We start from the raw sequence: 25,470 nt of genomic DNA, 5'->3' as shown, positions 1-25,470 counted from the left end.
GCCAGACAGTGCATTTAGGTGGCAACCAATCGATGTTTCTCTCTCTCTCTCCACCTCTCTCTCCCGCCCTCCCTTCATCCCCATTTTAAAAGCAATGAAAAAGTGTCCTCAGATGATGATAAAAAAATGTTTATTGATATGATTTCAGATGCCACATTATGACCAACCCTTAAGAAATTATTACTTGTTGAGTCTTTGTATAGTATCAAAGACAAATATCCACAATTATCTGAAAAAAAACTATTAAAACCCTTCTCTCTATCTTAACTATCAATACATATTTATGAGAAGCTGAATTCTCTTCATATTTTCTGAATTTTCTCAGCCAAAACAATATATAACAACGGAATGAACATACAGCAATGTCATTGGAGTTAATAAAAGCCTTTAGAAAAGTTGAACGATACATGATCAACACAAAAATCACTGGTATTTCTGTACACTAGCAATGAAAATTCTGAAAAGGAAATTCAATTTACAATATCAAAAAGATTTAATAACTTAGAATTTATTTAATCAATAAGATGCAAGAATTGTATGCAGAAAAGTACAAAAACAGTGTCCAAATGAAAGAATATCAATAAATGGAAAGACAATATGTGTTCATGGATTGAAAACTTATTATTATTAAGATGGCAATATGCTCCCAATGAAATCTGCAGTTGAACTGCAATCTCTATCAAAATCCCAACAGACTTTTTTGTAGAAATGGAAAAGCTGATGCTAAAATTCATATAAAATGGCAAGGGATTCCAATAATCAAAACAATCTTGAAAAAGAGGAGCAAAGTTGGAGGACTCACACTTCCAATTTTAAAACTTACTACAAAGCTATACTTATCAAAACAGTTTACTGGCACTGGGGTAGACATGTAAATCAATGGAATAGAAGTGAAAGTTTAGAAATAAATCTATATATGTATGGTCAATTGTTTTTTGACAAAGATACAAAAACCATTCTATTGGGAAAGAGTAATCTCTTCAACAAATAGTGACATGATAACTGGATATCTGTATACAAAAGAATAAAGTTGGGCCCTTCCCTCACACCTTATACAAAAATTAACATTGATGAAAGACCTAAATATAAGCAATAAAATTATAAAGATCTTAGGAAAAGATATAGGCATAAACATTCACGATCTTTGAATGATGATCATTTGCTTTGGCAATTTTTTTTAAACAAAAAAGCCATTTCACAAAAGCATAAGCAACAAGAGAAAAGTAGATAAATTGAACTTAATTAAAACTAAAAACTGAGCATCAAGGGCACTATCTAGAGAGTGAAAGGACATGGCATAGAGTGGAAGAAAATATTTGTAAATCATACATCTAGTCTAGGATCCCAAATGTGCAAAGAAGTCATACAACTCAGCAATAAAACGACAAACACTCAATTAAAAAATGGACTTGTTTAGATATTTCTCCAAAGAAAATACACAAATAGCCAAAAAGCATATGAAAAGATGCTCGATGTCACTAGTCATTAGGGAAATGTCAATCAAAAGCATGATATATCACTTCATATCCACTAGATCGGCCATAGTTCTAAAAATGCAAAATAACAAATGTTGGTGAGGATGAAGAGAAATTGGAACCATCAGAAACTGCTAGTGGGAATGTAAAATGGTACAAATGTTGTGGAGAACAGTTTGGCCATTCTTCAAAAAGTGAAAAATAGATTTTCCATATGACCCAGCAATTCTACTCCTAAGTACATACTCAAGAGAACTGAAAACAGGCATTCAAACAAAAACACGTATATGAATATTTATTGCAGCACTATTCATAATAGACAAAAGGTAGAAGCAACCCAAATTTTTCTTCAACAGGTCAATGGATAAACAAAATATGATGTACACATGGGAGTACAGTTGAATATTATTTGGCAACAGAAAGGTATGAAATACTTCTATCTGCTACCACTTGGACAACCCTTGAAAACATTATGCTCAGTGAAAGAAGCCAGACATAAAAGGCCAGATATTGTATGATCCACTGATACTAATATCCAGAATAGGGAAATCCACAGAGAGAGAAAGCACATGAGTTGTTGCCAGGAGCTAGGGGAAAGGGGGAATAGGACGTGTCTGCTTAAGGGGTACAGGTTTTCCGATTGATGCTACTGAGCTCACTAAATATTTGTGTTCAAAGGCATGTATTTTTCATAAAAACATTTATGTTAATATGAAATGGGTTTAATATTAATTGAACTAATACATATTTTAAATTGTTCTGTTTTTTTTTATATTATAAATATTGATAGCTGTAACAAAGCTTGAGTCCTTAATCTCTAAGAGAATGAAGGAGTCCTGACTTTAAAATGTTTAAGACCCACCAAGCTATACAGTTTAGCTGTAAATATATCTAAACCAAGTTTCTGTGTAAATTTGAAGGTACAAAGAAATTTTACATGCCAGTTATGAATCGAAATGTTTAAGATTAAAGCACATCTAGAAAAAATCTTATGATACTGGCTACCAAAATGAAAATTAGAAAGTTAGAAACTATATTATTAGTGATTTAAAGGAAGGAGTTAAAGAAAGATTGGTGCTGGGAGTTAGGAGGGGAGATTGGTGGTGAAGAGAGCATTGGGAAACTCATGATTCAGTACATTAACTCAATTTGAAAAATGTGTAATAATTCAAATGTGATTTTTCCTGTTGTCTAAGCATCTGCTAATAATACATAATCTGCACTATTATTATGTGCCAGGTATTGTTCTAAGAGATTTAGTATATGTTGTGGCACTGTTATTTTTATTTTTAATAAAACATTTTGAGGAACAATTTGAGAGTAAGTTACCATCATCATGACACTTCACCCCTAGATACCTCACAATATGTTTCCTAAGGACAAGGACATTCTTTTACATAACTATTTCTCAAGAAATATAATACTAAAACAATCTTACTTTCTAATATTCAGTTTATAGTTAAATATCCAAGATTGTCCTGAATATATCCTTTATCTGGATGTGTGTGTATTTCTATTTAATTAATTAATTAATTTTTTATTTTAAGATTTTACTTATTTTTAGAGATAGGAGAAGGGAGAGAGAAAGAGAGGGAGAGAAACATCAATGTGTGGTTGCCTTTCGAGGGCCCCTTACTGGGGACCTGGCTTGCAGCCCAGGCATGTGCCCTGACTGGGAATTGAACCAGCGACCCTTGGCTTCACAGTTTGGTGCTCAATCCATTGAGCCACATCAGCCAGGGCTGTGTATTTATTTTAAAATGAGATCCAGGATTTAATCAAGGTTTATGCATTGCATTTAGTTGTCATGCCTCTTTAGTTTCTTTTAACGGAGAAGAAACTAAGCTCCCCTCCTCCATCTAAAATTTTTGGTCTTGCATGACTTGAATATTTTTGAAAAACTATACTACAGTTGTTTTGTAGAATGTACCTTAACTTGGATTTGTTTGATTATTTCCTCACGATAAAATTCAGGTTAAATATTTCTGGCAAGAATCCCACATTGATGATGTTAGATACTTCTCAGCACATCATATCAGAAGGCACAAGATGCAGTTTGCTTCATTATTCATGAACAGGCACTCTTCTAAGTACATAATGTATTTAATTTTAAAACAACCTATGCTGTAGTTATTGTTTTTATTTCTCACACTTCAGTGCTTTGTACATAAGGAGATTGCTTTGTACAATCTCTTTGTATACTAAGAGATTAAGTCTTGTAGATAAGGACACTAAAAGATTAAGTCTTTTGGATAGTAAGTAGAGTTCTGAATGCAGATCATTTCTGAATCTGCAAGACTAGATTAGCCACAGACTACATTTTGAACAGACTGATTTTGTTATTCTTAAGTCATCACTTACCTTTATTTCAGAGTTAGTAAGTGGAGGCCAGGAGACTGGTTTTAAAGCCTGTAATGAGAATTCTTTTGGAAAGAGCTGTCACAGTCCAGTACATTCCACCTTTACCACCCCCAGGCAAACCTGGTGTTGAGTCAGAATCACTTGGAGAACCTGACACGGAGTTTGTGGGACAAAGGGGTTAGTACCTGACTCACCGAACAACGGTTGGAAGGTGAGTTTAACCCTACCCTGCAGTCAGAGGAATAGCAAGGGAAAGGTGTGGTGTTCTGAAGGCCAGTGTGGACATGACCAAAGGACTTAAACTGTCTAAAGATACCACAACCAAATGACATGTCTGGAGGAATGAAGTGACCCCTACCAAAAGGATCTGCTATGGACTGCAAGAAGGTAGGGGATGGAAAGTTAATTGCAAATGGCCAGGCCAGGAAATCATAGCCCATATGAGGTAACCCCACCAATGAGAGTTTCTGAAGAACTCAGTCAGGAAAGAACCTTTCTTCATCTTTATTTACCTATTTCCCCACTTTCCAAATCTGAAGGAGGCATAAGAGAGCATAATGAAAAGGACAGGTATAAGAGTTGGGAGGAATCAAGAAAAAGAATGACCACAACCCTCCTTCCCCAGTGCAGGCTTTACAAGCTGGATCAGGCTCAAGCATGCACAGAACTAATTCTCAAAGCATAAATGGAAGATTAATCTTTTCATTGTATTATCTGAGAATGAGACTCTTAGTTAATACTTGTAAATGAATGTGAAACATGGGCTCCACCCAAGATTTCATCCTGGGGACAGAAAAGAATGATCAACAATGCAGATTTTATTCAGTGAACTGAATATTTAGGTACTGAAGCCCTTTCCAAAAATTTCTCCTCCTGTTAGTCTCAGGCTAACCTCTGGAAAAGAACGTTCTCAGTCACTGCCAGATTGCCTCTGACCTTTGCCTCTAATCTATGAGCAGTTGTTTAATGGTTATTCTTCTCCTGGAAAAATGTCCAGAATTGTGAGCTGTGTTGCCTTTGTGTTAACTGCAAACAGAACTCTTCCAGTTGTTGGATGGTACAGATTATCACTGACAACATGAAATTTTTTCAGAATGCCACAGAAATTCCATCCTTACAGTGGGAGCCAGTCCAGACAACTACAGTCATCTAAGCACAGTCCAGGCATTTGTTTGCATGCTGTTTCTGCCCTGGCTGCTGAGCTCCGGAATAGGGACAGTGCCCTTCCACCTGCCCATCCCACCCCCACTGCTGCATGTTGAAACTAGGCAGTACAGGCAGCACTCCATGTCAAAGCTTTTTTCCTCTTTCAACTCAGTCCCATTCTGCCCCCCTCCTCACCTCCTTTCTCTTCTCTTCTCCTTTCAACACTGTTCTTAAAATGATCCAGCTTTTTTTTATTTGTTTTTTATTTTAATCATTGTTCAAGTACAGCTTTCTCCGTAAAATGATCCAGCTTTTAATCCGTGGCTTTACAGTCTATTGCTAGTACCATTCTTTCTCTCTAGACCCGAGAGGAGATGTGGCTTTTTTGATAGGAGGGAGGATGAACATCCATAATGGGATTTGCCTTTGCCTTCTAGTTCCATTAGTATCAAGCTTCACCCAGTCCCACTCCAGCAACCCTAGACCTCACCTTCCAATCCCTCAATGTACCCACAGTACCTGCCTCTGGGTCCCTCAAGGTAGCAAAGAGAGGAAGCCTGGTATTTACATCATCATTTTGTAAAAAGGAGGTAAGAGCAGAGCCATAGAGGAAGAGTATCCTCCTTCCCCTCAAATAGAGGTTTCCTTTCAAGTGCCTCATGATCAGCTGAGAGTAGGCCTAGACAGATTGACGAGTGGGAAATTTTGGTGTATCCAGCTGAAAAAAATATTTCTTAATTAAAAGGGAGAAAAGGAACATTAATTGGTTCATGTTCATATTTATGGAATCATTTCACATAAGAGCTAAAAATGTTAAGTAAATAAACTACATAAAATTAAATAAATGTCTTTTATTCTATTAAATGGTGATGATAAATAAAGAACTGAACAGACTGTCATTTCAAATTAGGAGGAAAATTATGTGTTAGGTTGAATCACATGAAATTGCTGTTATTCAACCATTTTGCCAATGTCTGACCATTATAACCTGAGAAAATATCAGTTTCATGGGTTCAGCCTAATATTGATGTTTTACAGACATTTCTAATAGTATTTCTCTACTGTAAATGAGTGATAATATGTTAGTCTAAATTTTTCTTTTGTATTGTTTTCAATAACTTCATACTGCCAGTAGAGTGCATTGGGTGCCTGGAGATATCAAAGAAAGTTTTTATTAAAAAATGTATGCATAGATGCATCTGGTTGTGATTTGCAATTCCTTTTCCCGAATTGTGTAATTCAAGTTGATGCTGCATAATTCTTTTCCCTTTTATTCCATTCCATATAGTGGCAGAACAACTACCAAAAGATGAATACTTTCAGTACCTTTCATATCAAAGCTGCAGCTTTCACATTCGGTTCTATTGATGCCACATTTTGGCAGGGGATAAAGGGACACTGTTAAAAACTCTGCTCATACTTTGTTTTATTTGGGAAAATTTTTCTTTGAACTAGTGACCACCCATGATTTTATAATTATCAGAAATTAACCAGCTCAGCATTTCTTGTAGGAAATATTCACAATTCACATCCTTGCTTTTAGAAAAAGAAAAGAGAAAATGAAGGACTAGCAGAGCACTCCATTTTGTCTGGGAGTATTCCACATGGGATTGCTCTAATACAATGCTAAAGCTGTATTTGTCTGGTACCCTTTCAAGTACAATCTTAAAAAAAAAGCATTTTTACTTTCTGAGAACACTACAAAGAAGAAAAAAGAGAATTTTGATTTTTCTGAAAAGTGAGACAATTTCAATGTGAGTTTCCTGATATAATCTGACTTATATACAAGCTACAGACAAAGCATCAAAGCTTTCTGCATAGTACTCTTTTTTCCTTTTCTTTTTTAAACCATTTTCTTGAGACATAGTTTGTATGCCATACAATTCACCCATTTAAAATGTGTAACAGTTTTTGATATATAACATTACTGATTTTTAAAAGTGGTAAAATAAACATAACAAAATTTACCATTTTAATTAACCATTTTTAAGTGTACAGTTCAGTGGCAATAATTACATTTACAATGTTGTGCAACCATCACTGTTGTGTACTTCCACAACTTTTTCATCACCTTGAGCAGAAACTACAGAGAGTGCTCTATATGCCTTCAAGTGTGATTTGAAATTCTTATGTGTTGCGGGCCGCCCTGCCTGGTCTCAGGAAGCTGTAACCCCCCGTGACTTAGGCTGAGTGAAAGACCTCCAGACCAGTAGCCACTGAAGGAGGCAAAACTTACTTCCCTGGCATGAACAGCAGTCAATGATGGGTAACAATTCTCTTGGATAGAGAATGAATCTCAGACAGACGTGTTCATGAAGGTATGACAGGGACAAGACTCACAGGGCTGTGGAAATGAAGGGGTGATCAGACATCAACCCCTGGCCCCTTGGTTTTGTCAAAGCCTGAGTCTTTGCTCTTGGATGTGAGAAATCCAAGTCTCCTGGCTGCCTTTGTCTTCTGAGACCTGCAGGGGCGAAACAGTCCAGACCAGAAATGGCAGCCCCCCAGGGTGATCAGGCCTGGGACATAGAATGTGCAAGATCCTGTGAGATCTGTTTGCTGGAGGATGTTATTATCTTGGAATTTAAAAGCACAGGCAGGAAACGTTTGGCACCTGTACCTCTTTCATATGTTAAAAACCCCAAATCTCGCCTGGAATCGCAGCAAGAGTGCTGTCCCCACCTTTGTAAGTTGTTTACATCTTTTGATCTTTTCTGCCAGACTGTGAATCCACAAACTAAGTCCATTTTCTCAATAAAAATCTGCTCGGATATGGACATGGCGTGCTCCCCACATGAGGAGTGACCATGGTGCTCTCCAAGAGAGAGGGTGGCCTAGGCGCTCCCCATGTGAGGAGTGGCCATTCTGTCCCGATTCTCCCACAGGACCCAGTTGTCTCTGTGTATGTTTTCAGCATGTTTCGACGAACATCTGCAGCCGAGATGGATACTGCTGGCCAGTATCCTCTTCACCTATGGCTGTTTGAAGTCGTTTAAGTTAAGAAAGCTGACTGGACATTGGAAAGATAGAGTGCTTCAAACTTAAGTCTAAAGCTGCTGGCACACATCCGTGTTAAGAGGACCAGGCACACACACAAACACACACACACACACACACACACACATATACATACATACTTTGGCACACATATATATATATATATATATATATATATATATATATATATATATACACACACACACACACACACACACACACACACATACATACTTTGGCACCCACATATATATATATATATATATATATATATATATATATATATATATATATACACACACACACACACACACACACATACATACTTTGGCACCCACATATATATATATATATGTGTGTGTGTGTGTGTGTGTGTGTGTGTGTGTGTATAAACTTTGCAAGGCCCTGCATGATCCTCAAACATCCTGTCAGCCAAGTGTATTTTCACTGGGCTTGATTTACCTTGATTTACCCACCCATGTGGGAAATAAGACAGTGGGAGCTTTGTCTTCAGTAGCTTTGTTTGCTTGCAGCCAATGATTTCTCCTCAGATTGGAGAAGTCCTTGATAGAACTTTGTAATCCATAACCCATCTTAGAGGACTTCATCGTGTTATCTGGGGTAGACTCACCCCACTGAGGATACCTGCATTGCAGCATCCTGCAGATCTCAGTAGGAGTGGTTGGGTATGGGATGTTAGGTGGGAGACTCCTCAGCTCTGGGAAGTGTGCTGAAGGAGAGATAATGAAGAGAATCTTGCCCTCTCTCACTATAGCCTGGTCCAATATATCAATGAAGCTTCAAAGACACTTGGTGAGCTTGTCAGGCAGATCTATACTTATGAATATTTCTCATAATTTCATCTTTGAACAATATCAATGAGCTCTGCACTGAGTTTAGCCCACTGACAACTGAAAATACACACAGTGAATGTGTGGATTAAGATATTCAACTCATTTTGTGACCCAATCCATTAGAAATGTATATGATTACTTAAAAAGTCTTTGAAAAAATCACAGTATTTTAAAAGGTCAGTTTATATTTGTTTAAAGGGGCAAGTATTAATAAATGGATCTTATTAAATAGAAAGATTTAGTAGATAACATAACATGCTTATCCTGGTTTTTATTAATTATGCTTCAATATGGGATATTTCAATGGAATTTAAAGAACTTTATACCAAAAACTTAAAGATTTCATATCAAAAGCTTTATATCTCTCCTCCCTGCCCCTCCCCCACATCTCCCAGGAAATTAGCTATTTCAATTCAGCATTTGATAAGTTTCCCACAGACGACAGAATGTTTTCAGAAACTTTAAAATTCTTTGTCATGGTATTAGCAAGTAGGCATGTAAATGCAAGCTTATTACAAATATGCAAAGAATGGAAGCCTTATAATCTATTCTCATAAATAAAGTATAGACAGAAATCAAATCTTGGCCCAAATAGAGTTTGATGTTAGAAATGAAGGGTTTGTTTGCCTCACCTGCTCCCAAACCTCAAATAATAAATCTTAAAAGCTTCAATATTGATTCAACAAAATGAATGGCTGAGTCATTTCAGAAGAACTCCGACAAGTGGACAGATGCTGTCATGGTGACATTTAGATATGCAGCGTGGTTATTGAGCTTCGCTCAGTTCCTCCCCCGCCGTTAAAGCAAAATGACAAGCCATGGGAAGCACCACACACACCGTGCCTAAACCAGGGGCAACGAGGAGAAAAAAAGATTTAATTAGCTGTTCTTAAAAGATTTAAAGTTCTATGTACATTCTATCTGATTTATGGGTAAATTCTTTTTAAAATGTGAGGAAAATGCTCTGAGACATCTTTCTTGTTAAGAAATGGAAACAATCATTAATCTAAGAATAGTCTCAAATAGCATTTTTCTGTAAATAGATTTCTTGAGGAAAAATATGTTTAACTTTGGAAAATAAAGATTTAAAATATTTTTCACAGGACATTCATTCATTGCTAAATAATGTAATGAAATATTGTATGTGGCCATAATAAAAGCAAAACACAGTATGTGTAATCAAATACTTCTACTGTATATATTAGGTTTATAAAGATAAGAAATTATTTCTTAGAAAACAATATGTACATTTGGCTATTATTTGATTTTAATATTCATATCATGGAGCTATTCAACCATTACATATATACTTTTTATTTATTCATATAAAAATATCCAGATATACTAAAGAGTGGTACTATTACATCATGGCAATGAAAAGAAATTATTTTAAAATTTCAATGGGAAAATGTTTTTGAATACATAATTATGAATTTGTAAACTTATGTAAAATTAACACTGTAGTGTTTTCAATATTGGGTTGGTTAACTCAGAAGAAAAACTTTCTCCACTGCATCTAAAATAGAGCTACATAGGAATCATTGTTTTGCTTAAATATTTTTCTGTCAATTGTTGAAATTCTACCATGTACCAGACTTCACTATCTCATTTGATCTGAACATGATCCTGTGTTGTCAGTATGACAAGAATCTCCATTTTTCAAATAAGGAAACTAAAATGTGAAAGATTAATAAGTTTATCTAGGTTTGCTGAATCTGCCTACACCACGCTATCACTTGGCATCCTCTGGGCCTAACCATGAGAAATGCTTTTATTTTTGCTCTTCTACACCTCTAGAAATTTGAAACAGTGCTAATGAACTTACACATTCTTAGATAGCATGTTCTGTAAATAGGCTTGTTGAGGAAAAACATTTTTAACTTAGGAAGATATTTGCAGCAGAATATAAACATCCTACTTAATTCACCATTTGCTTTTCACTTACAAATTTTAGAAAAATTAAAATTAGATATTGGGAGTATAGAAATTTAGAAAAGGGAGATATAACCAAGTACAAAAAAAGTGAAATTATTAATTTCACATTTAAAAAGTCAGAGGGAGAAAGGTTTTGATGCTAGTGTTTTTCTGTTTGTTTGGCTTTTGTTTTTTCATCATCACCTTTCTGGTTTAAAATTCTAAAATACCACCCATTGTCTGTAATGGTCTGGATTGACTGTTACCTTGTCAAACATCTCAGTCTTAAATTAAGGAGGAACTACTCATTGTACACTTCATCTATGCAGAGACCAAATCTTTTACGGAGAAAGTTGTAACATGCAAGAATAGAGATTTCAAAACAATCATGGTAAATCACAACAGTTGGTCCCTTCTAGACAACCCATAGACAGTCTAGATAAGGTCCAGGGTATGGGGCATGGGAAGCTTCTCAGAGCTAACTCTGATTCAGGAAAGTGTGAAGCCATCTCCAGCTGGAGTTCTGTTTGAACTCTTTCTGCCACTCTCCTTGTCCCGGCTCCTTCCTCACACAATTGTACATATGTCAACTGCCCTGGGGCTTCGGTGTCAGTTTTGTTTTGTTTTTCCTCTGCAAGTTTGGTTTTGGAAGTCTTGCGTAGGGTAGGAAAGATATGAAAAATGACTCTCAGGAGGCATGGTACTAATAATTTTGTAGTTCTTCCAGGTCTCCAACATTTAAGTTATTTTCTGATGTAAGCCTAGAAGAATGTACTCCTCTCAATTTTCAAAGACCTTCCCCAGCTTTTCTGATGTGGTCCTGCTGGGTGGGAACACCTCCTGGGGGCATCCCACACATAGATGTCCATGTAAAATGGCATTGTCAAAAGTTGCTCCACTCTCTCGGCCCTGGAAAGAATGACACAAACAGGCACAGCCCCAAGCCATAAGAATCCCAAACTCAAAAGAAACACACTTCTTTCCATTAACTGCCCAAGTGGCATTCGTATGACTTTGACTTTAGACTCAGCCAAGCTTTCATCCATCTTTAGAAAAGATTTTCCAAATGTGTATATTGAAGAATATTAATGGAAATCACATAGAAAAAAGTTTTGGCGACCAAATAAATTTATAAAACTGATTTAAACAAATTTAAACTGGTTTATTTATGGTAATACTCAGGTCTTTCAATATTTTATTGGGCTTACTGATTTTCTAAGAATGTTTTCCACATTTATGATTTGATTACTGAGCCTTTTGTCCTTTTCAGGCTTGTGCAACTTGTATTGAAATCTACAGTACACACTTTCAAAAATGCTAATTTAAGTGGTTTACTGAGGGGTTTTCATTCAGTGCGGTTCAAACATGAATTCCAAACATGGACACAAATCAATATTATTGTCTCAAGTTTCTTCCTTATGTATTCTATGTCAAATCATTCTTTCCCACTGGGTAACAAATATCTTGGGAAGCTTCCATGAATTCAATATATGCCAATCTCACATCATAGTCAAAGCTTTCTCCTCATTATTTGCTATGCCAATTGTTACCATAAAACACTCACTCAGACTGTCAGGGAGTCTCTTGCATTAGCCAAGATGGCAGCAGGGGGAGGTTTTTACACTGAACATGAAAATAGCTGGCAAGATAATGGATAGAAATGCCCTCCACCCCGAACTAGACTGGGGTGTACCAGGGGAAGGCAGGCACAGGGGCTATAGAAGTCAAAATGGCGCAGGGGAGGTGCTGGACTAAAGAGGCCTGTCAGTCTAGCCTGAGCAAAGTAGGGATTGGCTGGGTGTGGAACCATCCAAAGCATGCACAAGTTTGGAAAGTTGATTGGTCATTTTGAGAAAGCACCCGGTTTGTCTTAAACCTACACTAGATAATCCTAGGGATTATAATATAATCCTGCACTCGTACAGTGTACTCATCTGTCCCTTCCATGACCAAAAGGCCTTAGCCCCATGTCTCCAGAATTGTGCCTCTCTCATTCTCACTTGCCCACCTGGTGATGCACTGGCCCGTGTGTGCACACACTGTCTTGCTGAGGAGCACACGACCATGCAGCCCCAGCAGCTGCATGGCCCATGGTTATGTGGGCTCCACATGCAGGCTCCAGGAGGAGACTGAAATGGAGAGCAGCTGGGAACAAGCTAAGCTACCTGGATAGGGACTAAGACCACTTAGCAGCTGCCTGTGGGCTTCAAAAAACTACTTTAAAATGGAACAGGAACTGTAGACACTGGCTTTTGTCTTGGCCTTGCTAAGGGTGGTTGGACTTTTTCCACGGCAGAAAGAGGAGATGGGCTTTGAGACGGGAGTCTGCCATTCTCCCATATCATGCAGCACCAGAATAAAAACTCTTTCCTTTTGCATCAGCAGTTGCCTCACAAGTTTGGCTTTTATGGCAACAGGCAGTCAAACCTCTGTTTGTTGTTTGGTTACACAATGGGTCCAGGGTACTGAAATGGGGATAAAAGGTGGCTAGTTGTTGAAGTGTGAATTGTGTGTGTGTATGTACAGTGATTTTGATTTTAGAATATATCTCTTTTCTACCTGCTCCATTTCAAGGCCTAATCCTCAAATACTGAGAACTGAGAGAATAGAAGGACAAATATTTCTTTGCCTATCAGTATAGTGTCCTTTATGGTTGTGGCTGCTTCTCTAGATAACACAGACTAGATAGCCTCCTGACTTTCTCAAATGCACGCAGCTAAATTCTGGTGCGTTCTCTGAGCCCTCCCCATTGCATGATTCCTTGAAGGGTTTTTCTTTCCTTAATCACTTCCTTCAGCTACTGCCAAGAGTACACAGCCTCTTGTTTTGAGGATCTGCCCACTACACAAGCTGTTTCCCAGGACAGGTGTTGGCAATTTTTGCTAAAGTGCAACTGTCATGGCATCTTAATCTATAGGAGACCTACACATCCTTGAACAAAGGTGAGAGTGAGTCTCTGCTCCCTTGTGCTTTCTGAAAGGTTTTCTTAGGCTCTGCTGAGGAATAAATGCTAATCACCCACAAAGTTAGGCAATATAAAGCTTTTTATTGGAATTTGTGTTTCTGGGCGAGGTTTTGTGGTCCAGAGAAGTCGCCCCGAGAGGAAAAATGGCGGGGTTTTATTTTGGGTTGGCTCTCTGGGGGAGCTGGGGATTGGTCCCTTGTGAACAAAGCAGCAACATATCATTGGTGGTTCCCCTTGTGCCCTGGCAATGTCAGGCATCTCTTCCAGGTTGTAGTTCAGCCGCCATGACTGATTGTAGTCCAGCCGCCGTTTTGTCCTACCCCCGCCTATCTTGACATTCCCACATCTTTGATAGGATAAAAGGCACCCTGTTGGATCGTCTACTTCCTGCTGTCAGGGGGTGTAGAGGGGAGGGGCTAGAGGTCGGCCCTTTCTGGTTCATCAGGGAGGGGCAAGTACGTTTGAGCCTAAATCCAACCTGAAAACATGTCAACAAAAGTTAAAAGGTAGCGGAATTTTTTGTGGGGAGGTATGTGGGTGAAGTCAATTTGCCAGTCCTGGCCAAGGAGATGTCCTTTTACATGGGGAGTTGGAAACCAGGGTTTAAGGTTTCCCTGGGAGAAACCTTTTAGAGCAGACTGAGAATTCAGCATGCACCTGCTTGATGGACTGGAGAAGATTTGGGAAGGAGAAGAGGGGATCTAGGAACCTGAACAGAGCCTTGGGGCCAATGTGCAGTGACTGGTGGATTTTTGAAAGGAGGGGAACAGCCTGTTGTTGGGGAACGGCAATTTTTCCATTGAGGAAGATTTAACCTCTGCTGCCAATGCAGCCACCCAAGGCATACAGGGAAGAGTGTTCCTGAGGAATATAGGAAGGAGGTACAGGGGTGGACAGGAAAAGTATGGGGGAGGGAGAAGCCCCAGTGGTCAGTTTTTGTGCTGTGGCATTAGCCCAGGCATTGACCTGGGAGATAGGGTTTCGTGAGGTTTGATGCCCCTTGCAGTGAACAACAGTTACTTCTGCAGGTAATTTTAAAGCTTGGAGGAGTTCAGAGATTAGAGATGCATTAATGACGAGAGAGCCTTTAGATGTGAGAAACCCATGTTCTTTTCAGACAGTAGAGTGGCTGTGAACAATGTGAAAGGCGTATTTGTAGTCTATGTAGATGGTTATTTGGTTGTTTTTTGCCAGAGAGAGAGCTTTGGTGAGAGCGATGAGTTTGGTTTTTTGTGAGGTGGTGCCCTCAGGCAGCAGTTGTGCTTCTAGGGTGGAAGCAAGGGTGACCACCGCATAGGCCGCCCCCAGCCTTCCGTCGGCCCCCACCACAGAACTGCCATCGATGAACTGAGTGAGTTCATCATTGGGGGGTGGAATGTCAGACACCCTGTCTGGGGGCTGCCCGAGAAAGTCAAAAGCTTCGGGACAAGAGTGAGTGGGTTCAGGATCGATGGTAGGTGCTGGTAAGAGGGTGACCGGGTTGAGCCAAGGGGAGAGGCTAAGGGATAAAGTGGTGCTCTCTATACACAGAAGGTGCAGCTCTTGGAGGCGTGAAGGGCTCGGTAGTGAGAGGGCCTGGTGTGAGAGTAGATCAGTAAGGTGGTGGGGCGAGAAAACGATTACCACCTGGCAGAGAATCAGCTTGAAGACCACCTTGCCTAACTCTGCGGCACTACCCAGGGCATGGAGACATGGGTGCCACCCCCATAAGGTTGGATCCAGCTGCTTGGAGAGGTAAGCAACTGGACGGTAGAAGGGGCCAACAGGAATAATTTAATTTTAATGATTGGACTATATGATTAATTAATTCATAGACGGTATTAGGTGAAGAGTTAACATAAGTGAAAGGCGTTAAGGGGTAAAATAGAAAGCTACTTATCAGACTTAGGAGTAGCCCTGTGGAAGAGGAGCTTGGGGTCCTCTGCCTGTGCACCAGAGCAGGTGGTGTCATCCTGCTGTCTGAGTTGTCTTCTTTCTGAACAGGAACTTGAGGTCTTCTACTGGCTCACAGGTATATATGGAGTCTGAATTCCTCTGCTGGTCTGAGGAATGATCTGGATCAACAGGAGCTGGCTTTACCCTAGAAATATGAACCCAACCATGCCCAGGAAAGAGCAGAGCTACTGTTTGGTAGCAGGTGGTATAAGCTCAGCAATTGCTTTTATTCTTTCTGGTGACAGCTGCCTAGATCCTGGAGTTAAGATGTATCCTAAATAGTTTACTCTTTGCTTGGAAGTTTGGGCCTTTTTCTTAGATACTCAATATCCCCGGCCCCTGAGGAAGTTGAGTTAGGATAGTGTTGTGATCTGAGGCTTCCTTCGAGGGGCTACAGATTAAGATATCGTCTACATACTGTAAGACTGCTCCTTCTTGTAGCTGTAAATCTCTTACATCCTTCTCTAAGACTTTGGCAAATAGATGGGGGATGTCTCTAAAACCTTGTGGTAGTACTGTCCAGGTATACTGTTGATGGGCCATTGTTTTGGGGCCTGTCCACTCAAATGCAAACAGGTACTGGGAATCTGGGTGGACAGGGATACAAATGAATGCATGTTTTTTAGTCTAAGACTGTATACCATCGAGTATAGTCCGGCACCTGGGTGAGGATAGTATCTGCGCATTGGCCACCAGGGGGATGTAAGAGGACGACAGCCTCATTAATTAACCTTAAGTCTTGGACTAACCGGTACTCCCCTATGGCACTCCCCTGTGGGGAGGATGGGAGTAATTGCAGGGGTATTGACAGGGTACCAGCTGCCCGTGTGTAGTAAACTTCTCTATGATGGGCTGCAGACCCTCTAAAGCCTCCTGCTTGATGGGATATTGTTTCTTGTGGGGATAAACTACCCCAGACTTTAGGCAGATTTGGACTGGTTGGGCAGTGCTAGCCCTGCCAGGAACCCCAGAGTTCCAAACTAAGGGATCTATTTCTTGTAAAATCTGCTCTTGGATATTATTTTCTTTCTTGTCTTCACAAGCTAGCATTATTATAAGGACCTTATCTGGGGCCTCCTGAAACTTCAAAATAGCTCCTAGTCCGGCCAAGAGGTATCATCCTAGCAATGGTATAGGGCATTATGGAATAATCAGAAAAGAATACTTAAAAATTGGGCTTTCACTGACAAATGATAGGGGGCATGTAAAAACAAGTCTTAGATTTTCCTTCGACCACCATAATGCTTCTTGAGTTAGAAGAGGGAGGACCAGCGTATGAATTAAGGACAGAGTAAGTGGCCTCAGTATCAACAAGAAAATTAATTTTCTTACCTGCCACATCAAGAGTCACCTGAGGTTCTTCATTAGAGATCAAGATGTTGGTGTAGGCTGGGGCTTACCTGCTCCCCGGGCACCCTCAGTCCTCAAGTGCCACCATGGCCATAGGAGATGACCCCTTTCCACTCTGGGAATGGGGGCAGTTGCCCTTCCAGTGCCAGGGATCAAGGTTTGTTCCTTTGCACTTGGGACATGGCCCTGGGGGTGGCTTAGTGCATTCTTTTGCCCAGTGTCCAGGGCATTTGCACTTAAAGCACATTTGATCCTTGTGCCCTCCACGTCTTTGTGGCTTTCCCAGGTTACCTTGAGGTGGCTGGCTATAGCCAATGTTGCCACTAAGAGCTAATGCAAGTAGCTTGGCCTGTCTCTCCTCTAAGTCTCGATTGATAAAAGCTGAGAAGGTACATCCATCAGCTGTGCCAAAGGGGTTTGGGGCCCCATTTGTAATTTCTGAAGTTTCTTACAAATATCAGGGGCTGACTCGGTTATAAAGTGTTGACCTATTAATACCTGTCTCTCTGGAGATGATGGGTCTATATTACTGTATTTCTGAAAAGCCTCTACCAGTCTGTTGCAGAAGAGTGCAGGGTTCTCTTCCCTTCCTTGTGTTATTTCCTTAACCTTATCATAATTCACTGGCTTTTTGACACAGGCCCTCATTCCAGCCAATAAGCACTGTATCATGACGGATTTACTTCTGTTTCCTCCTGGTGTATTATAGTCCCAGTTGGGCTCATGATCTGGGACAGCCTCGGCTGCAGGCCTTGCATTACCGGGGTCTTCAGTATGCAATTGATCTGCATGTTTGTGGGCCCCTTCCCAAACTAGTCGCTCTTTTTGAGAGCAACATGTAGTTAGAACTATGTAAAGGTCTCTCCAGGCCATATCAAAGGCAAGGGTTAAAATATGGAACTTACTGACGAATCGCCAGGGATCCTCAGAAAAGTTTCCTAGCCTTTCCTTGCACTGCTCCTTGTCAGCTATTGAGAAAGGCATGTGTACCTAAACGACACCTTCTGTTCCCTCCACTTCCCGGAGGGGGGAAGCAAATACGGGAGTCTAGGGGCTCTAGATTAAGGCGGGAGCGGGTGTGTGAGCTGACCAGGGAAGAAAGGTCTTCAGAGGGAGGGGGAGAATCCAGCTGAGAGAGGAGGGCCGGGGCTGGAGTGGCTATTGGCGGGAGTGGATAAGGAGGTGGAGGAGGAGGGGAAGCAAGATCTTCAGGAGAATCAGAAAAGGAGAAGAGAGGCTCCGGAGCAGTTGGTTTTGGAGATTGTGCAGGCTCAGAATTTCCCTGGGCCAAGAGGACTTCAGCTGTGGAACACTGGGTGCACAAGTCCAGGTGGGAGCGCAAAGCCCAGAAGCCCTGAATGTAGGGGACCTCAGACCATTTGCCAGTCCATCTGCAAAAATTATTTAGGTCAGTAAGGGTAACGAAATCGAAAGTGCCTTCAGGAGGCCAGATTTTGCAATTATTGACCTGATATAATGGCCAGGCCATAGTGGACAGAAAAATCAGCCAGTTTTGTTTGAGGCCAGGCACCCTAGAGGTGACTTAGGGTCTGGTTTGGACCCCTGCCCCCCCATTCCTGGTCCCAAGGATGGAAGATCGGTGACTGCAACTTAAGTCACTGACCAAGTTGGACAGAAATGGAGTTCAAGGCCAGGGGACGACTCCACCCATTCTTGGATCCCGGAGGGAGAACAGTTTTTCCTGGAAGGGCTACCCCTGATGTATCACTATGATTTTCGGTAGGAGAGCAGCCTCTCTGGCGGATGGGAACCTGGAGTTGGAGTCCAAGGACCAGGAAGTTGAGGGACAGCGGCACTTACCCTGGTTCAGTGTTTGGACTGGTGGGGTGGCCAAGAGGCCTCCTTGAAGAGTAGGGAGAGGAGTGGTCTTCCATAGACAGCAACTCCTCCCAGGTTTGGACACCAAATGAAAGGTTTTCTTAGGCTCTGCCGAGGAATAAATGCTAATTAGCCACAAAGTGAGGCAGTATAAAGCTTTTTATTGGAGTTTGCGCTTATGGGTGAGGTTCTCTGGTCCAGAGAAAGGGGTCCAGAGAAGCTGCCCTGAACAGGAAAAATGGCGGGGTTTTATTTTGGGTTGGCTCTCTGTGAGAGGTGGGGATTGGTCCCTTGTGAACAAAGCAGCAACATATCATTGGTGATTCCCCTCATGCCCTGGTGACGTCAGCCATCTCTTCCGGGCTGTAGTTCAGCCGCCATGACTGATTGTAGTCTAGCTGTCATTTTGATTGTAGTCCAGCCTCCGTTTTGTCCTACCCTGTCCATCCTGACACTTTCTCTCTGTCCTGCTATCTTTCTTTACCAATTCTCTTTCCTCTTAGGGGTAGAGCCAGGGAAGGTCAACAAAGCTATTGTCCTAAACAGACATTCAACCAGTGGAATGAGTTGCCATTCTTTCCTCTCTACTATGGTCTCCAATCTCTACCATAATTCTGGAGGAGAGAGAAAAGCCAGAACCTTCTCCCTGGGCTAACTATGCATGGCTGATTCTTTTTTTCCTCTGGGGTGAGAAAAGAGGCAGGTGATTGTCCTATTTTGTCTTTTCATCTTTCTAAAAATCCCTGGAGGCACAGTCTGGTCTCACTGTTTGGCAGCCTGCTTTAGAAATCAGGTACTTGTTGTCTCTTTGGTCCTGACTTGGGCCAGATAGACAGTTCTCAGGGAGCAGAAAATGGCCCATCACTACCTTGATGATTTTTAATATTGTACAATGTACATAGCAGGCAGATGAGAAATTCCAGTTGGTGTATATTTTGATAATAGTTGTTAGCTGATTTTTTTGGTTTCTTTTTATTTTTGTTTTCAAAGAGGGCAAGGATGAGGAAACTAGAGGCAAATCTGTTAAAGGTCGGAATTTTAGATCTCTATAATACACAGAGGGACCTAGTGGAATAGGACAGCAAATTCTGCTACAGAGAGCTTCTTCAGGACTCACACCGTATCTTATTCATTTTTTCAGTGAGCTCTGAACTTTTTGTTGGTCTCATGTTCCACTTCTGCTGCCTTAACGCTTCAGAACTTTGATGTCATTGCCTGACACCACTTTGCCATTCACTATCCTGCCAGTGGTGGTCTTTTGGATGGATTGCTCGGAGCTGCTGTTGTCCAGGGTGCCACCAAGATTGAAGTCCTCTCCTTCTTCCAGCAGGCAGTAGTAAGTGGCAATCTTAGCCTCCAGCTTGACCTTGATGTTCAGCAGGGTCTCATACTCTTGGGCCTGGCACTGCCCCTCTACCCGGGTCTGGGCCAACTCTAACTCCAGGTGTAGCAGTATCCCATTGATCTGGTCCATCTGCATGGCACAGTGCGTCTCCACCTCCCTCAGGCTGTTCTCCTAGCTGGCCTTTAGACTTCTCATGGAGTTCAGGTCCATCTGCAAGGACTGGACTGTCCATCTCAGCTCTGTGAATATCATTTAAGCAGCTGCTATCTCAGTGGTCTGAGAGGTGACCACTGTCATGTACTCCTCAATCTGCTGGGACCAGTGCTTGTGTAGCTCCTCTTGGTTCTTCCAAGCCAACTCCTCATACTGTGCCTAGATGTATGCTACGATCTTGCTGATGTCCTGAGATTTGGGGCATCCAACTCCACAGTCAACCCAGAGCAGGCAATCTGGTTTTGTAGACCATTTACTTCCCACCTTGTGGTTCTTCTTCAGGAAGAGCAGCTTCTCCTTGAGAGCCTCAGTCTCTTTCTCCAGCAGCAGCCTAGTGATATCGATGTCATCAGTGACCTTTCAGAGCCCATTGATGTCACTCTCCACAGGCTGGCACATGGCCAGCTCTATCTCATACTTTACCTGTAGTCATCAGCATTAAGACACACATTGTCACTCTGGGGAACAATGCAGGCATTGTCCACAGAACTTGCAGAGACCTTGATGGCCTTGCAGTAATGCCACCAGCCTCCAACCTAGGGTCCTTTCTTCTCCAGATATTCCCAGATTTTGCTCTCAAGTCTCCGATTATGCCTCTCCAGGCTCCTCACCCTCTCCAGGTAAAAGGCTAGGCAGTCATTAAGGCATTGCCTGGTCTCTTTCTCACTCTGGATACTCCCTATGCCAGCTAGACCCCCAGTCATCCCCATAGCCAGGCCACCCCCTCCATCTACCACGAGCTGCCCTAGACACTGGTGGAGTGGGACATGCAGATCCAGGAGCCTAAGCCCCTGGCACCTGCGTAGATGCTGGCTGTGCTGCTGGCTGGCTGGCTGTATGAAGCCAGGATCCAGTAGTTTGCCGCTTTCTTATTCATTTTTACATCTCTGAAGCATCATATATTAGTGACATGCAAATGTTTGTGTAGCGAATTTATCAATTTTGGATACCGATACCAAAAAAGAACCTCTGCCCTGGCTGGTGTGGCTCAGTGGATTGAGCAAGGGCCTGCAAACCAAAGTATTGCTGGTGTGATTACCAGTCAGGGCACACGCCTGGGTGCAGGCCAGGTCCCCAGTAGGGGGTGCTTGAGAGGCAACCACACGTTGATCTTTCTCTCCCTCTCTTCTTCCCTTCCCTCTCTCTAAAAATAAATAAAATCTTTAAAAAAAACCCTCAGAACTAAAATAACTTTTGCTTCTGCATAGAGCAGGGGTCAGCAAACTATGGCCCTTAGGCCATTTCTGGCCACTGCTTGTTTGTAAATAAGTTTTATTGGAACACAGCCATGCTCACCTGTTTGCATATTGTCTTTGGGTGCTATACCACTACAATGGTAGAGTTGAATAGTTGTGACAGAGACTGCATGGCCTATAAGTCTAAAATATTACTGTCTGGCCCTTTATAGGAAGTTTTTTGACCCCTGGCATAGAGATCTAAAACTGCCGTTACACATGTTTTCTGTTGAGTGTGAATCAGTTACAGCATGACTAACTAGAGTCCAGAGTAATGCGGAGCACCTGGCTGTTTTGTCAGACAGAATAAGAGCAAGTCCCAGGAATGAAAACAGGATGGGTGTGACAGATCCACCAGGGCCAGGAGGAAAGTCATCTTGGTGCAGTCCCGTAATCTTGTCTCTCCCTTCTCCAACCATCATTGTATCTCTCTGACAGCACTGATGATACTGTTCTTCTGATTATCATGATTTATGTCTTCTTTCCCCTGCTTGATATGTACTACATGAGGGCAGATACCGAATTTTATCCGTATTCATATTGAGTGTCTAGTGATGCTTCTGGTTAAGTAGGTACTTATAGAAAATATGCAGTGCAACTAGCAGGATTATGGTACTCTCTGAAGAAGAGGCATCTCAAAAGTAGCAGGATTTGAAATATCAGTAAGATTAGTTAGGCAAATAAAACATCACTTTGGAGTAGCACATTCAAGGAAGTGGTAACACTACGGGATAGTTCTGTGTGAGACTGTTCAGGGAATCTCTCAGATTTTCTGAAGCTTTTTATTTCCCAAAGGACCAAAGACATTTTTCATTTTCTGACTCAGGAGCAGAATACCAAGCTTAAAGTATCCTCTGTCATTGAATGCATTCTTTGATTCCTTTGCAGTGGGAAATTATTCCTTTTGGCTCACAGACTCTAATTCTGGGTCTAAGAGTGGGGCCTCCTGTCACTTATTTGTCCCATCACATCATTCATTCAACAAATGTTCAGTGAGCTCCTACCATGTGTCATGTCCTTTGAGAACTTGGATTTCAGCTCTGTTATTCCACTATGGAGTGCTAAGATGATAAACAGTAAATTTTACTGAGAACTCTACTACATATAGGTGTGCACGGGTAGAGAGCTGGGTGACTGGTAGCCTAGGTAGGTCTGCTCTGAACTTAAGAGTGGGGAGAAAAGGAGGGGTCCAAGTCTGTGGTAAGCTCCTTACAAGTCTTAATTTTCTTCCTGTCTCAGACCTAGTCCCAAACAGAAGCCGTTGGCAGACAGATTTGGGCACTCGTGAAGTAAGATCCTTCTAATTTTTTGGAGGGAAGGGAAAGTAGATACTGCCCACGTTTGGTTTTGTACCTTTGATGAAATTCCCATATGCCTAAACTTAGATATCTGAGCTCAGAATGTCAAGTATGAGAAAGTTTTTTCAAGGAACTACAAATATCTTCGGAGAAGATTTATAAGACCTCCTTAGTATGCAAGACTCAATTGGAGAAGGAACAAAAACTGTATGATGTTTTTCTTACAGTTTAAGAAAACTGTTCCTTACTGTGTGAAATTTAGAGTTATTGAATCGATTTAATGAAGATTACTGTAGGGAAAAGGCTTATAATTCATCAGGGCTGCATTTAGGGAGAATTAAGAATTAGGTCAAATTTGCTTTCAGAACTTCCAACTTTTAATACCCTTCTCTCAGCGGCACCTGCCACGTCCCACCTCCAGATGCTCAGTAATCCTCTTTCTTTCTGTTTTCCTTAGCAAGCCTGATTTCAAGAACACATTCCTTCTAAGCTATAAGTGACAGGAAAAGTTTAAACTATCTCTGATTTAGGAGTATTTGTACTGTAACATGGGATTATGCCATAATTTCTAAGATTGGATCATGAAGTACATTGACTCTGGGAATCTTTTTGGTATAATAGCCTTTCAGCCTCCTCACAGAGCCCTATTATATAGGTCTCTCCCCACCCTCTGCCACGCCTTCCTTCATATGCTTTGAGTTTCTACTATATTCTAGAGCCTACCCTCATGGAGCTTTGATTCTTATGGACTAAAAAATAAGGTATTTATTAGGCATAAATGATATAAAGGAAATAAAACAGGGTAATGGGTAAGAGTGCCCATGGAAGTTATCAGGGAAGACACCTGTGAGGAAGGGCTAGTTGAGCCACCATTCAAATGAAGGATATGATATATCCTTCAGTCATATGAAAACTTCTGGAAATGGCGTACCAGACAGAGGGAAAACTTGTGCAAAAGTTCTGGGGCAGGAATGATTTGACTGTGTGTTTGAGCCAAAGCAAGAAGGTCAGTGTGATAGGGATACAACCAAAAGAGGGAGACTTCTAAATGAGGCTAGAGAGAAAAAGAGGGACCAAATCATATGGTTCTTTTGGTTCATGTGAGGAATTTGGATTTAAATGCAATGGGTGTTTGTTGAATATTTGCAGCATTTGATAGCATCTACATTACTTCAAATGCCTGTGCTAAAAATATCACCTATACTGCTTGCTGGGCTTTTATTCTTAAAGGCAAAATCAACAACTCCCTGGGGAAGCCTTCACCATTCCATAAAATCACTCCCTTCTGGAGTATCTCTAGCACTCTCCAGGATGCTCATTTTTTTTTTTTTTTTGCTGGGCATAAACAAAACCTTTTGGCCTGAATACCTTTTTCTTTGATGCCCATATGTTTGTGACTGTTGCAGTTTAAGATTAGGCATTCAGCAACAGCCCCCCATAATGCTATATTAGTACACTTGGATAGCTGTTTGCAACTCCAAATAACTATCTAGTTATTCCTAGTCTTAGGAAGTGTGCTACATGCTTTGTATTTGTAATTAGGTGACTCAGGACCTGGTCTTGCTTCTACCTTTGACTGAACCAAGCATTCGGCTCTTATTTTCATTTTTACCTACATAGAATCAGAGTTGAGGTATTGTACTGCTATTTGCTAATCTTTAATCTCCCTTCTGGTTCTGAAACTTCTTAAAATGCTGCAAGTGTTTTAAACATCTCTGGTGCAGATAGGAATTTGCACGTTGCAGATGATATGGTCTGACCTTGGAGACTTTACTGTTATGCCCTGGGAATAATTGACAACATTTGTTGAGGATTTACTACGTGACAGGTGTAAAGAGGACTTCATACACATCTCATTCATATATCCTTTAAACAGTCGTATGAGGCAGGAATTAACAACACTATTTTATAAATGAGGAGACATACCTTACCAGATAAGCGTATGCGGGAGTAGATTCCTCATTTCCACGATTTCATCAATTTATGTGCAAATTCTAATGAGATAAACATTCCAGGGGTGCTTCAACGTTAAAAGAAACGTGCTTAAGAACGAACAAGATTCAGTAAGTGGGTTTTCTCCCCGGAAAGAAAACCAAGAATTGCTTACGGGGTGGAGTTCCCTGATGTCTAAGTGAGCGGATTCCCTGTGCTGAAGAGGGGCGGGGTGAGGGGGACACCAAAAAGTTTAGTCGAAGGAAAGCGCTCAGTGCACGAAGCACATTTCGCCAGGGGCGCGCAGGCGGAGGCAAGACTTGTGCATTCCTACGCGCAAGCAGGTCAGCCTTGGCGCCGGGTTGCTGGAATAGTCCATTAGGGATGGTCAAAGCAGGGTGTTTCCGACGGCAGAGCGCAGACCTGGCTGCCCGCTGAGCAGACGAGGGTGCACTGCCTTGGGCGACCACCCCCGCTCCACTGGTCAGGTGAGCGCAGCCAGGGGAGTCGCCAGTCCTATTGGAGCAGACAGAACACGGAGGGGGGAGGAGGTTGGAGAAGGGATAAAGGGGTGGATGGAGCCACTTTCCTGACCCTTAGCAAAAGGAAGA

General features: G+C 41.4%; 1 pseudogene; it reads right to left on the bottom strand.

The window, feature by feature from the left end:
- Positions 1–20,022: 20,022 nt before the first annotated feature.
- Positions 20,023–22,048, bottom strand: LOC123824923 (annotated as a pseudogene).
- Between the last annotated feature and the right edge of the window lie 3,422 nt (positions 22,049–25,470).

Source organism: Phyllostomus hastatus, unplaced genomic scaffold, assembly GCF_019186645.2.
Source record: "Phyllostomus hastatus isolate PE091 unplaced genomic scaffold, TTU_PhHast_1.1 phas_contig_58, whole genome shotgun sequence".
Classification (NCBI taxonomy): domain Eukaryota; kingdom Metazoa; phylum Chordata; class Mammalia; order Chiroptera; family Phyllostomidae; genus Phyllostomus; species Phyllostomus hastatus.
The sequence above is the reverse complement of the archived record's forward strand: the minus strand, read 5'-3'. Positions and strand labels throughout refer to the sequence as shown.